We start from the raw sequence: 9,956 nt of genomic DNA, 5'->3' as shown, positions 1-9,956 counted from the left end.
TAGACTTCTTAATACTGTCAACTTCCTATCCATAATACACATGTTTTACTATCTTGCTCTTGTGGCATGTGAGATAATCAGAGCAGTGGTAGTACTGCCCAACCACATCTCACAGAGGCCTGTACCTCATCGATCTCTAGGAACAAAACAGCTGGATCACAAGCCACATCGCACACTAACACACAGTCAGGCCTCTGCTGTGCAGTTTCCTCATTCCCAGATCCAACCAACCAAATATGGAAAAAATTTTTTTAAATTCCATCTCTATTGAACATATATAAACTTTTTCCTTTTCATTATCCCCACACATTACAGCACAATGATTATTTACATAGGAATTACAATGTAGCATGTATTATAAGTACTTAAGAGGTAAAGCACATAGGAAGATATGTGTAGGTTAAATGCAAATTCTGTGTCATTTTATATGAGGAACTTGAACAAATTTTGATATTCATAATGAAGGGGAGGGACTCTTGAATATCAAGGGATGACTGTATTAGCATACTTTTCCTGTTCTTGTGGCTTGTGAAAGGGGTGAACTTATAATCATCAAAGTTATAAGTAGATTATAATTACTAATGTCCAAGACATTACCTTTTTATTTTCTTTATCAGTTGTAGGATTGTTGGCTATCTTGTACTGTTGAAGATCTATTATTTCTTTCATTTCATAGTTATCACCTTTTCTTTTACATACAATCACTGCCAAATCAAATAAGAAGATGTGCCTGTGAAAGAAAAAGAGAGATTGACTGATGGATGTTTAATAGTTTAGAAGCACATGTATGAACTTTTTCCTGGTAAAATGTAAGTATACCAACCAACCATTTTTCCTTTGGATTAGACAGCGAGGTGTTTCACATTGAAAAAAAGGAGAGATGTGACTTACTAAAAATGTCATGTACCCAGGTACTATCCTTTACCACATGAATGCCCTACATGCATCTCAGTTCCTTCATTTAAAAAAAAATGAGCAAAATGATAATAAGAGAAATATAAAGATTGCAGAGTTATTGAAAGGACCCATTGAGATTAGCCATAAAGCTTGTTCATGGGCAATTGCTTTTTTTGATTATTTAAAAGCTAAAAATTCCAGAAACTATTATTGAGAAGGGTGTCAGTGAACTTATGCTAAGGTACTAGTAATCAGTCAGAATGCCCTGAGAAGAGTTCACCTCTCTCACAAGCAGGGCTCAATTCAAGTCTTCAGAACCCCTGCTGGGTGAATCATCATTTCACTGGGGAGCAAACAGATTTAGAGTTGCTAGATTTGCACCAGGAAGATGCACAGCAAGATTCACATCCAGCTCTAATGTCAGAACCCAGGCTTTTACCCTTTACGTTGTTCTTCATGATTTAATGAACTTACTGAAGCACAAATAGATGGTGTATGAGCAAAATGCAAAATAGAGAAGTTATGGTTAAATTTCCATGTCAAATTTTCTCTTATTTCTTATTAAAAATGATGTAATGGGAGAGGGGAAACATTGTAATTCTATCACCCAATATCAGTATTTGTGTTTTTGTAAACTTTGGTGATTAACATGTATATTTGTTAACACAGTGATGATGACAATGATACTTTTACAAAGCTCTAATGCTGTGATTACTTTTAAAGTCTGTGGTTTAAAGGATGTGAGGCTCCTGAGAACTACCTGTAGAGCCCAGGTATCAAGGTGAAAGCAAGAGCTGATGCTGCCCCCTGCTGGCTTGCTTCATATTCTCCAAAAAGCCCAGAAAATAACCACAAAAGCATCATTGGGACACTCACATATACAATTAAGGACTCCATGCCTTAAATATATGACAAATTTCCCTCAAGAAAAACATCATTTCATGGTACTCTATCTTCCCTTAAGGCCATTTTCTGTTATTTTGAGTCATTTTTGAATGAATACCCTAAAGACCAATTCTGTTTTTCTGGTAGTTACTTATGTTACTTCATCTTTATTCATCTCTATTATCATTTCTAGGCACTGATCTTTCATATTTTTAATTTTTTTTTCTTAATAACTCAGACACATAACAGATTCCAGGACAAAAAGTATAATACCTATATCAAAAAAATTTAGGAACCATGGGTTGATCTGTCCCTTTTTCTTCTATTCTCCTCCTTCATCCTCGAAAATTTGTTTTAAGGATTTCTCCATCTTCTGATACTAATTACTGACTTTGAGAATAAGCATTGCTCTTCTCACCTTTCTTGCTTTGTATGCTTGTCCAGAGTGGTTATTCGAATTTCACCATCTCCCTGGGGTCTTCCAAAGAACAAAACTGGCTGGTTCTAGAATATAAAATGTATATGTCTGAATTCTTCCTAATCACACAAAAACAGAAACAAACATTAGCAGAGACATTTCCCCAAGAAAAATATCTTATTATGTTACAAATGTTATCAATTTACATATTTTAGCATACTTAAAAAGCTCAAGACTACAAGACACACTATTAAAAATAGTCTGTCCTTTATAATGGTGGAATATGTTAATTAATTTTACTTAAAAAGGAATAATCTTAAAGTAATCTTAAAGGTTAGATAGATATCAAAAGAGAAATAACTATAAGAACATAAATCACAAGAAAATTCTAGCAACTAATGCTTGCTAAGTATCTACTGTGTGCCAACCACTATAACACACATAGGGCAGCATGACCTAGACTCTGCCCTCAGGGACTGTACTCCCCAATGGGGGCACAATATTCACAGATGCAAAGAGGACAAATGCACCACTTCCCTAAAGGAAGAGTACAAGGAAGGGATCTAACTTGGTCAAGAGAGTCAGGACTGACTTCCTTGAGCTAAGATTTCAAAGATGAAAAGTTTTGATTTAATGATTAAAAATAATGAGCTATTTCTCCAGAGGCAGGGTAAATTATTCTTTTAAAAAGTAATTATGAGTACTTACTGTACTTGCCAACTGAAAAAATAATTGACTGAATATTATCACTAACACCTGGAGATTCCATTGTAATAAAGAGCATAAGCGTATGATTAACAGTTACAAGGAAAGTAGAAAAATAAATATTCCGTATCAAAATCTCAATGATGTTTTTTGCAGAAATTGAAAATTCCATTCTAAAATCCATATGGAATCTTAAGTGACCCTGAAAAAGAATAAAGCTAGATATTTCACACTTCTGATTATAAAACTTTTTCCAAAGCTACAATAATCAAAACAATGTGGCACTAACAGAAAGACAGACGCATGGACCAACAGAATAGTAGAGAGCTCAGAAATAAACTTTCAGATAGCCAAAATTATTTTTGACAAGGGCACCAAAAATATTCATTGGTGAAAGGACAAATGGTAGTGGGAAACCTGGATATCAATATGCACATGCAAAATAATATAGTCGAACCCATACTTTAAATCATATATAAAGATGAACTCAAAATGAATCAAAGACCCAAAGTAAGGGATAAAACTGTAAAAGTCTTCGAAAATTGAAAAAAAGCTTTATAACAGTAGATTTGGCAGTGATTTTTTGGATATGATACCAAATGTAAACAACAAAAGACTGATAAATTGGATTTCATCAAAATTTAAAACTTTTTTGCATTAAGGATACTATAAACAAAATGAAAAGTCAACCCACAGAAGAAAGTATTTGCGAATTGTTTTTCAGATAAGAGATTGATGTGTGGATATACACAAAGAACACCTACAAACTCAATGACAAAACGAAGCAATCTAATGATCCAAGCATTTGAATGAACCCGCCTCCAAAGAAGATAGACAAATGACAAAAAACACATGAAAAAAATGTTCTGCATCATTAATCATTTGGAAAATGCAAAGTGGAACCACAATAAACTATCACTGCACACCCAATGGGATGTCTGTCATTTATACACATATCACACATATACATACATGTGTGTAGATGTGTATGTGTGTGTGTGTGTGTGTTTATGTGTGTGATTTTTTTTAACCCCTCCTGCCCCCGCCCCCAAGAAAAACAAATACAAAATTAACAAATGCTGTCAAGGATGAGGAGAAACTCAAACCCTTGTGCATTGCTAGTAGAAATGTAAAATGGTGTAGATTCTGTGAAAAAATGCTATGAAAATTAAATATAAAATTACCATAGAATCGAGAAACTCTAATTCGGGGTATGCAAACAGAAGAAGTGACAGCAGGCATTGGAATAGATCCTGGTACACCCATGTACAGCAGTTTTATTCATGATAAATGAAAGGTGGAAGTGACCCAAATGTTCATCAATGAGACTCATAGATAAATAAAACATGGGGTATACACATCCTATATCATCAGCCTTAAAGGAACAAACTTTTTTTAAGAAGAAAATTTTGACACATGCTACAATATGGATAAACCCTAAAAACTGAGGAAAATAAACCAACATCAAAGGACAAATATTATACAATTCCATTTATCTGAGGTACCCAAAGCAGTCAAACTTATAGAGACAGAAATTAGAGTACTGGTTGTGGGGGCTGGTGGGAGGGCGAACTGGGAGTTTGGGGTTAATGGTAGAGTGTTTCAATTTTGCAAGATGAAGAGAGTTCTGGAGATGGATGGTGGTGATGGTTGCCCAACATGATAAATGTATTTAATGCCAAAGAAGTGTATACTTAAATGGTTAAGATGGTAATTTAATGTTATATTTTATTATATTTTATATGCAGCTATCCAGGCAACAAAGAGAACAGAATAATGGGAGAACCGGGAAAGGGATTATTTTTTTTTTTTTTTTTTTTTTAAGATTGGGCTTTCAAGGAATTTGATGGGGAGAGCCATGGTAGGCTCTGAGAAGATTATGATCAAAGGCAGAACCATGCAAATGCAGGGCAAACTGGAGATTCTAAGGTTAAACACAGCACAAGACCTATAATATGGGAAATATGTGGGCAATTATCTGAGTTCAGGAAAATAAGTTTAAGTCCAGATCAACTGAGGGCCTTAAATGTCTGCTAAGGAATGTTGATTGAACATTGAAAGCAACAGAAAATCTTTACAAGTTTGGCAAAGAGGGAGAACTGAGAAATCCACATTTTGGAACAGTAACTATGTAAAGACTCCTGGGATTGGGTAGGAGGTAAATGGTGTCCCCAAATGGGTAGATTCAAGATGTTTTGGAGAAGGAAGCAATAAAATTACTCTTCTAAAACTAGTATTTTATATCTATTCTCTATTTGCACTGTCCTCCAGGTTAATCCAGGCCTCCCTTCTCTTGGGAAACCACTTTTAACAGCTTGCTGACCAGGCTACCAGTACAAAGGGTCCTCTTGAAATGTAAATCACTACCAGACAGAAACCTAGCACCAGCTTCCCCTGGCTGTCATTGTGAAATCTCAACTCAGCCTTGGCCTAGGGCTGTGCTGTGCTGTTTCCAGCCCCCCTGGTCACCCCACAGAGGGCCACTCTTAATTTACTTTGGATTTCCAACCACCCCTACCCTTTATCACTTGCCCACCTCTGAGTATCTGAGTTGCTAAGGTTTCTGCCTAGGTAGATCTCCCCCCAGATCCTCCTGTGGCTGCTCATCATCTTTCAGGTCCCAGTTCAAGTGGCAGATGACTCCAAAGGATTAAGGAAGAACTCCCCTTAGTTCCCTCTGCTACAGCACCCAACTCAAAACACGTTCCTCGTCAGGCCATTTTTAAACCCTCTCTGACTGCTTCCTCAATCAGGATACCCCTTGTTCATGGTGATAGTCATGCCCTGAGCAAGGTAGAGTCTGGCACACAGTGGTCACCCAGAAAATATATGTAAAATGAGCAAGTGAGCTGCTATCAGCTGTGACTATGCGTGGGCATAAAGAGCAAAGAAAACAGTGGATTTCAATGCTTGGAATTCCAACTGCTGGAACAGAAAGTCCCCGGATAAGGAGGAGTAACAGGAGTAGCAGGTGACTCCAGATATCTATGAACTGCCAAACAGAGGAAGGGGGGGGTGGTGTGCAGGGAGCAGGACTCCAACAGCAGAAACTTCAAGGTAAATTATCTTTTCGTCTTCAACTGCAGCTCTTAAAAGTCCCCAAACTGGGGGGTGAGGGGAAGCTGGATGGAAGGATAATTACATACCAAATTTTCTATAGATAGCTGAAACTGTTTAATTACACGAAGGGTCTCATTATCTCTTTTCACTTCATTCACATATTGTGCCAAGTCCTAAAGAATGAAGACAAGAAGGCACACTAAGATTAGAGGAGAGATGCAAACCACTTTGAAAGAAAACACATCATTAATTCCATTAGGGGTAAATGTAACCACCATTACTCTGCAATGACAATAAAATGAAGACCCAATCAATCAAAGCTGCATCTCAAAGGCAATTGTGAAATGTCAGGACAACTGGAAGACTGAAGAGTTGTCATTTACCACGCCCCAGAGAAGAGTCAGGATGCTGCTGCCTTAAAAAATCCAAATAAACAAAATATGCTGCTATGCAGAGCAACCCAAAAGAAACTAGGTCAGAAGAATGTCAATTCCGAGCACTGTAATGCCTGACCTTGACAGAATTATATTTTTACTCAGGTTAGAACAAGGGCAACAGTGAAGGATTTGCAGGGAGAAAAAAAAAAAAGTAACTAAAAGTTATACAGTGAACCTAAGGGAGACTATTTTCTGCAACCAGTTAATGTCTTGTTAGTTCCTGAGAGCATCCAGTCAAGCAGGCTGGCTCAATTTTAAAGAGTTAATAAAGAAGAAATAAAGGAGAGCTGAGGAACTAAACAGAACAACAACAACAAAAATGAAACAAAGTGAATAAAAAATACTAGCCATGTTTCTCCATGTGCCTTCACCTATTTTAAAATGGTTTTTCTTATATTTGAGGAAACATTAGCTAATCTCCCCATACTGTAACCAGCTATTTTTATTTCATGTGCTCCAGATTTTCCTGTTTTGTGAGCTCTTTCTCTTTTTTCTCTCCCCTCTTAAATTCATCTGCAACAGTAGGAACCAACCCTCAAAAAGCAGTTCCTGACTTTGTTCTCAACAGAAATCTGACTTTTCTTACGATGTAGGCATATACGGCTTCTTCAAAGATAGGAAACTTGGTAGAATCTTTTTTGTAATAATAATTGTGATATTTCCTGATAGTGGAACTAAAAGGAATGAAACATCAAAGCTGACACTGAAACTAGTACAGAGACACAGATGAGTAGCTATACATATTTCTGAGCAGTCCTGTCACATTCTCATTTTGTTTTTAAGAACAAATATTTGCTTGTTTTAAATGAGGGGCAGATATTATTTCCTTCAAAGACATTGATTCAGCATAATGTGGAAATTAGGATTTTATATAGTTCCAATACGTTCAAAAAATCTGCTTTTATCTACCTGTATTTCTTAAATTTCAGACTTAATTGAAAACAAAAGCCCAAACTTGAAATTCACTTGTAAAGTTCACGGGCATCCAATAGAGTAAACCTGGTTGATCCTGTCATCTGAGGAAAATGAGCCACAATGGTGTTCCTGAAGCTCACAGTTGACCTGATGTTTACACAAGCCAACAGTTTTCTATTAGCAACCATAAAAGAACACAAAACAAAAACCATTATATCAAGGCACTCTGGCAGTTATGAAAGTTAGCAAACTTCAAAAGTTATTTTAATAATCTCTTGATGTTATACGTTCTTGTCCTACATCAAATCCATGCAAGTCTATCTATTTTGGTAGACAAATAAATGCATATTATAATGTATTAGCATATCATATGTACATGTTAGTAGTCTTAATACTATTGTTTAAAAATTATAAACAAGTGACAGATACATTTGCTTTACCTTCATAGCATCAAGAGCCAGTTTCAGATTCGCTTTCTCAATGGGATCAGTGGTATGTTTGACAAGTTACTATTTGGAAGAAATGGTTTAATACATCAAATCAAAACTAACACACAAGAAATTTTTTAAAAAAAATAAACCATTATTATCATTATTCTCTCCATAATGTGATACATTTTATGTAATGAGGCTTTATTTTCACAAAAAATTTCCAACTGCAAAAGACCGGGTAGACATCAAAAGAGCAGGAAACATGCTTGGATACATCTTCTTTTCAAAGACCAAACTGAATTCTATACCCTGCCACCAGATGCTGCTTCCCCAACATTATGCAAGAGTTCCTAATGGCTAATTTCATTGACACCTTTTTACTCACTATCATACATGGATTCTCCCTAGCTGCTGGTTTTGAGGACCACATCTCCCTTCATTTCACAGACATCAACATGTTCTGTTTATTGTTACTGCTGATACCATTTTCATAAATCCTCCATTTCTGCCAATTCCCCAGTCCTCAGTTTCTTTTTTTGTTAACTGTATCTTAGAAAGTTATTGCTCCCTGGATCTTTACCCAAGGTCCCTCTCATTCTTATTTTACACTATTATGGTTTGGATGTGAGGGGTCTCCCAAAAGTTCACACGTGGATAAAGCAAGAGTGTTCAGAGAGGAAATGTCTGGGTTATGAGAGCCTAACCCAATCACTGAATTAATCACCTGATGGGACTGAGTGGTAACTGAAGGCAGGTGGGGTGTGGCTGGAGGAGGTAGAGCACTGGGGGTGTGGCTCTGGGGCATATATTTGTATCTGGCAAGTGAAGTCTCTCTCTCTCTGTTTCCTGATCATCATATAAGTTGCTTCCCTCTCCCACACTCTTCCTCCATGATGTTCAGCCTCTCCTGGAGCCCCTAGGGAATGAAGTTGGCTATCTATGGATTTAGACTTCTGAAATCGTGAGTCCCCAAATAAACTTTCCTCCTCTACAGTTGTTCTGGTTCAGTGTTTTAGCCACAGCAGTGAAAAAGCTGACTATAACATACACAGTCTACAATTCTATCTCAATCACAGTCAGACTGTCAACATCTCCTATTGAGGTTCACTCTCAAATACATACTCTCAACCCAGAACTCAAGCCTGAGTCCCAGACTCACATCCATCTAAACAGTTCTAACTGAACAGATTAGAGGCACCTCAAATCCAACATGCCCTGCATGGAACCCACCCTTACCCAGAACCCTATTCTTGTTCCTGCGTTTGTTATTATTGAATAATGGCATCCTCATCCATGTAATCACATAGACCCAACCTAGAATGTGTCCCAGACTCCTTCTGTGCCTCTGTCCATGTCTTACTGATGTTAGCTTTGACCCTTCCCTGGAAACCATCCTCCCTGCCACTCCCCTGCCCTTTCTCAAATGGGTAAGTAGAATGGGGCTCTGACCTATCTACTGATTTGTAGTCTCTCCGAGGACCATCAATTCCCTCCCTTGGCCTCAGAGTAGGACCCCAGGAGATCACATTTCCACCCTATTTAGCCTTCTATGATGCCCCACAAGTGCTTTGATTGTCACTCAGACCTCCAGTCAGACTCCATGGTCTCCATCCTGCACACCTCCTTCAACTTCTCTCCCTTCACTTCCAAACAACCCATATTCTATTCATACTCAATTAACTGTAATTCTCAAAATATGTTCTGATACTTAATCCCAAAAGAATTATTATTTTCTCTCTTTCAAAAGCTCTTCCTCTCTGATCCACCTGTCCAATTCTTACTCTTCCTTCAAGGCCCAACTCAACAATCACTCCTCTGGGAAGCTGGTCTCTACCGAGCTCCCTGGTCTTCTCAGGCATAATAATCTGTATGTCTATCATACTGTGTTCCTGGGCAGATCACATTTCATGCTTTCCTTCTAAAGGGTGAGCTTATCAGTGCATAGGACCTGTCATGTCGTAAGTGCCTGATGCTGTGTCTGGCACAGGGAACCACACAAAAATCTTTTATTAATTCAATGCCAGTAGTGCTTCAGCTTACATACAGAGAATCTGCTCAGTATAAAAATGTGTCAAAATTCTATCCCTTTATTTCCATTTTTACTCTATTAAATAAAAATCTATATATTACACAAAACAAAACCTATCATAATTATTTTGGGGTGATACAAAGGATTGAACCCAAGGGCAGTAAAGCAGGGAACCACAT

General features: G+C 37.4%; 1 long non-coding RNA gene across 1 annotated transcript; it reads right to left on the bottom strand.

Annotated features, from left to right (window-relative positions):
• Positions 1-613: 613 nt before the first annotated feature.
• Positions 614-7,827, bottom strand: LOC143405059 (uncharacterized). The gene is made up of 4 exons (XR_013091952.1): positions 7,758-7,827; positions 6,052-6,138; positions 2,201-2,286; positions 614-730 (listed from the first exon to the last, which is right to left on the bottom strand). It is a non-coding gene; the product is annotated as an uncharacterized LOC143405059 (long non-coding RNA).
• Between the last annotated feature and the right edge of the window lie 2,129 nt (positions 7,828-9,956).

This window comes from Callospermophilus lateralis, chromosome 7 (genome assembly GCF_048772815.1).
Source record: "Callospermophilus lateralis isolate mCalLat2 chromosome 7, mCalLat2.hap1, whole genome shotgun sequence".
NCBI classification, from domain to species: domain Eukaryota; kingdom Metazoa; phylum Chordata; class Mammalia; order Rodentia; family Sciuridae; genus Callospermophilus; species Callospermophilus lateralis.
Note: the sequence above shows the minus strand (reverse complement) of the source record. Positions and strands in the feature narration are given on the sequence as shown.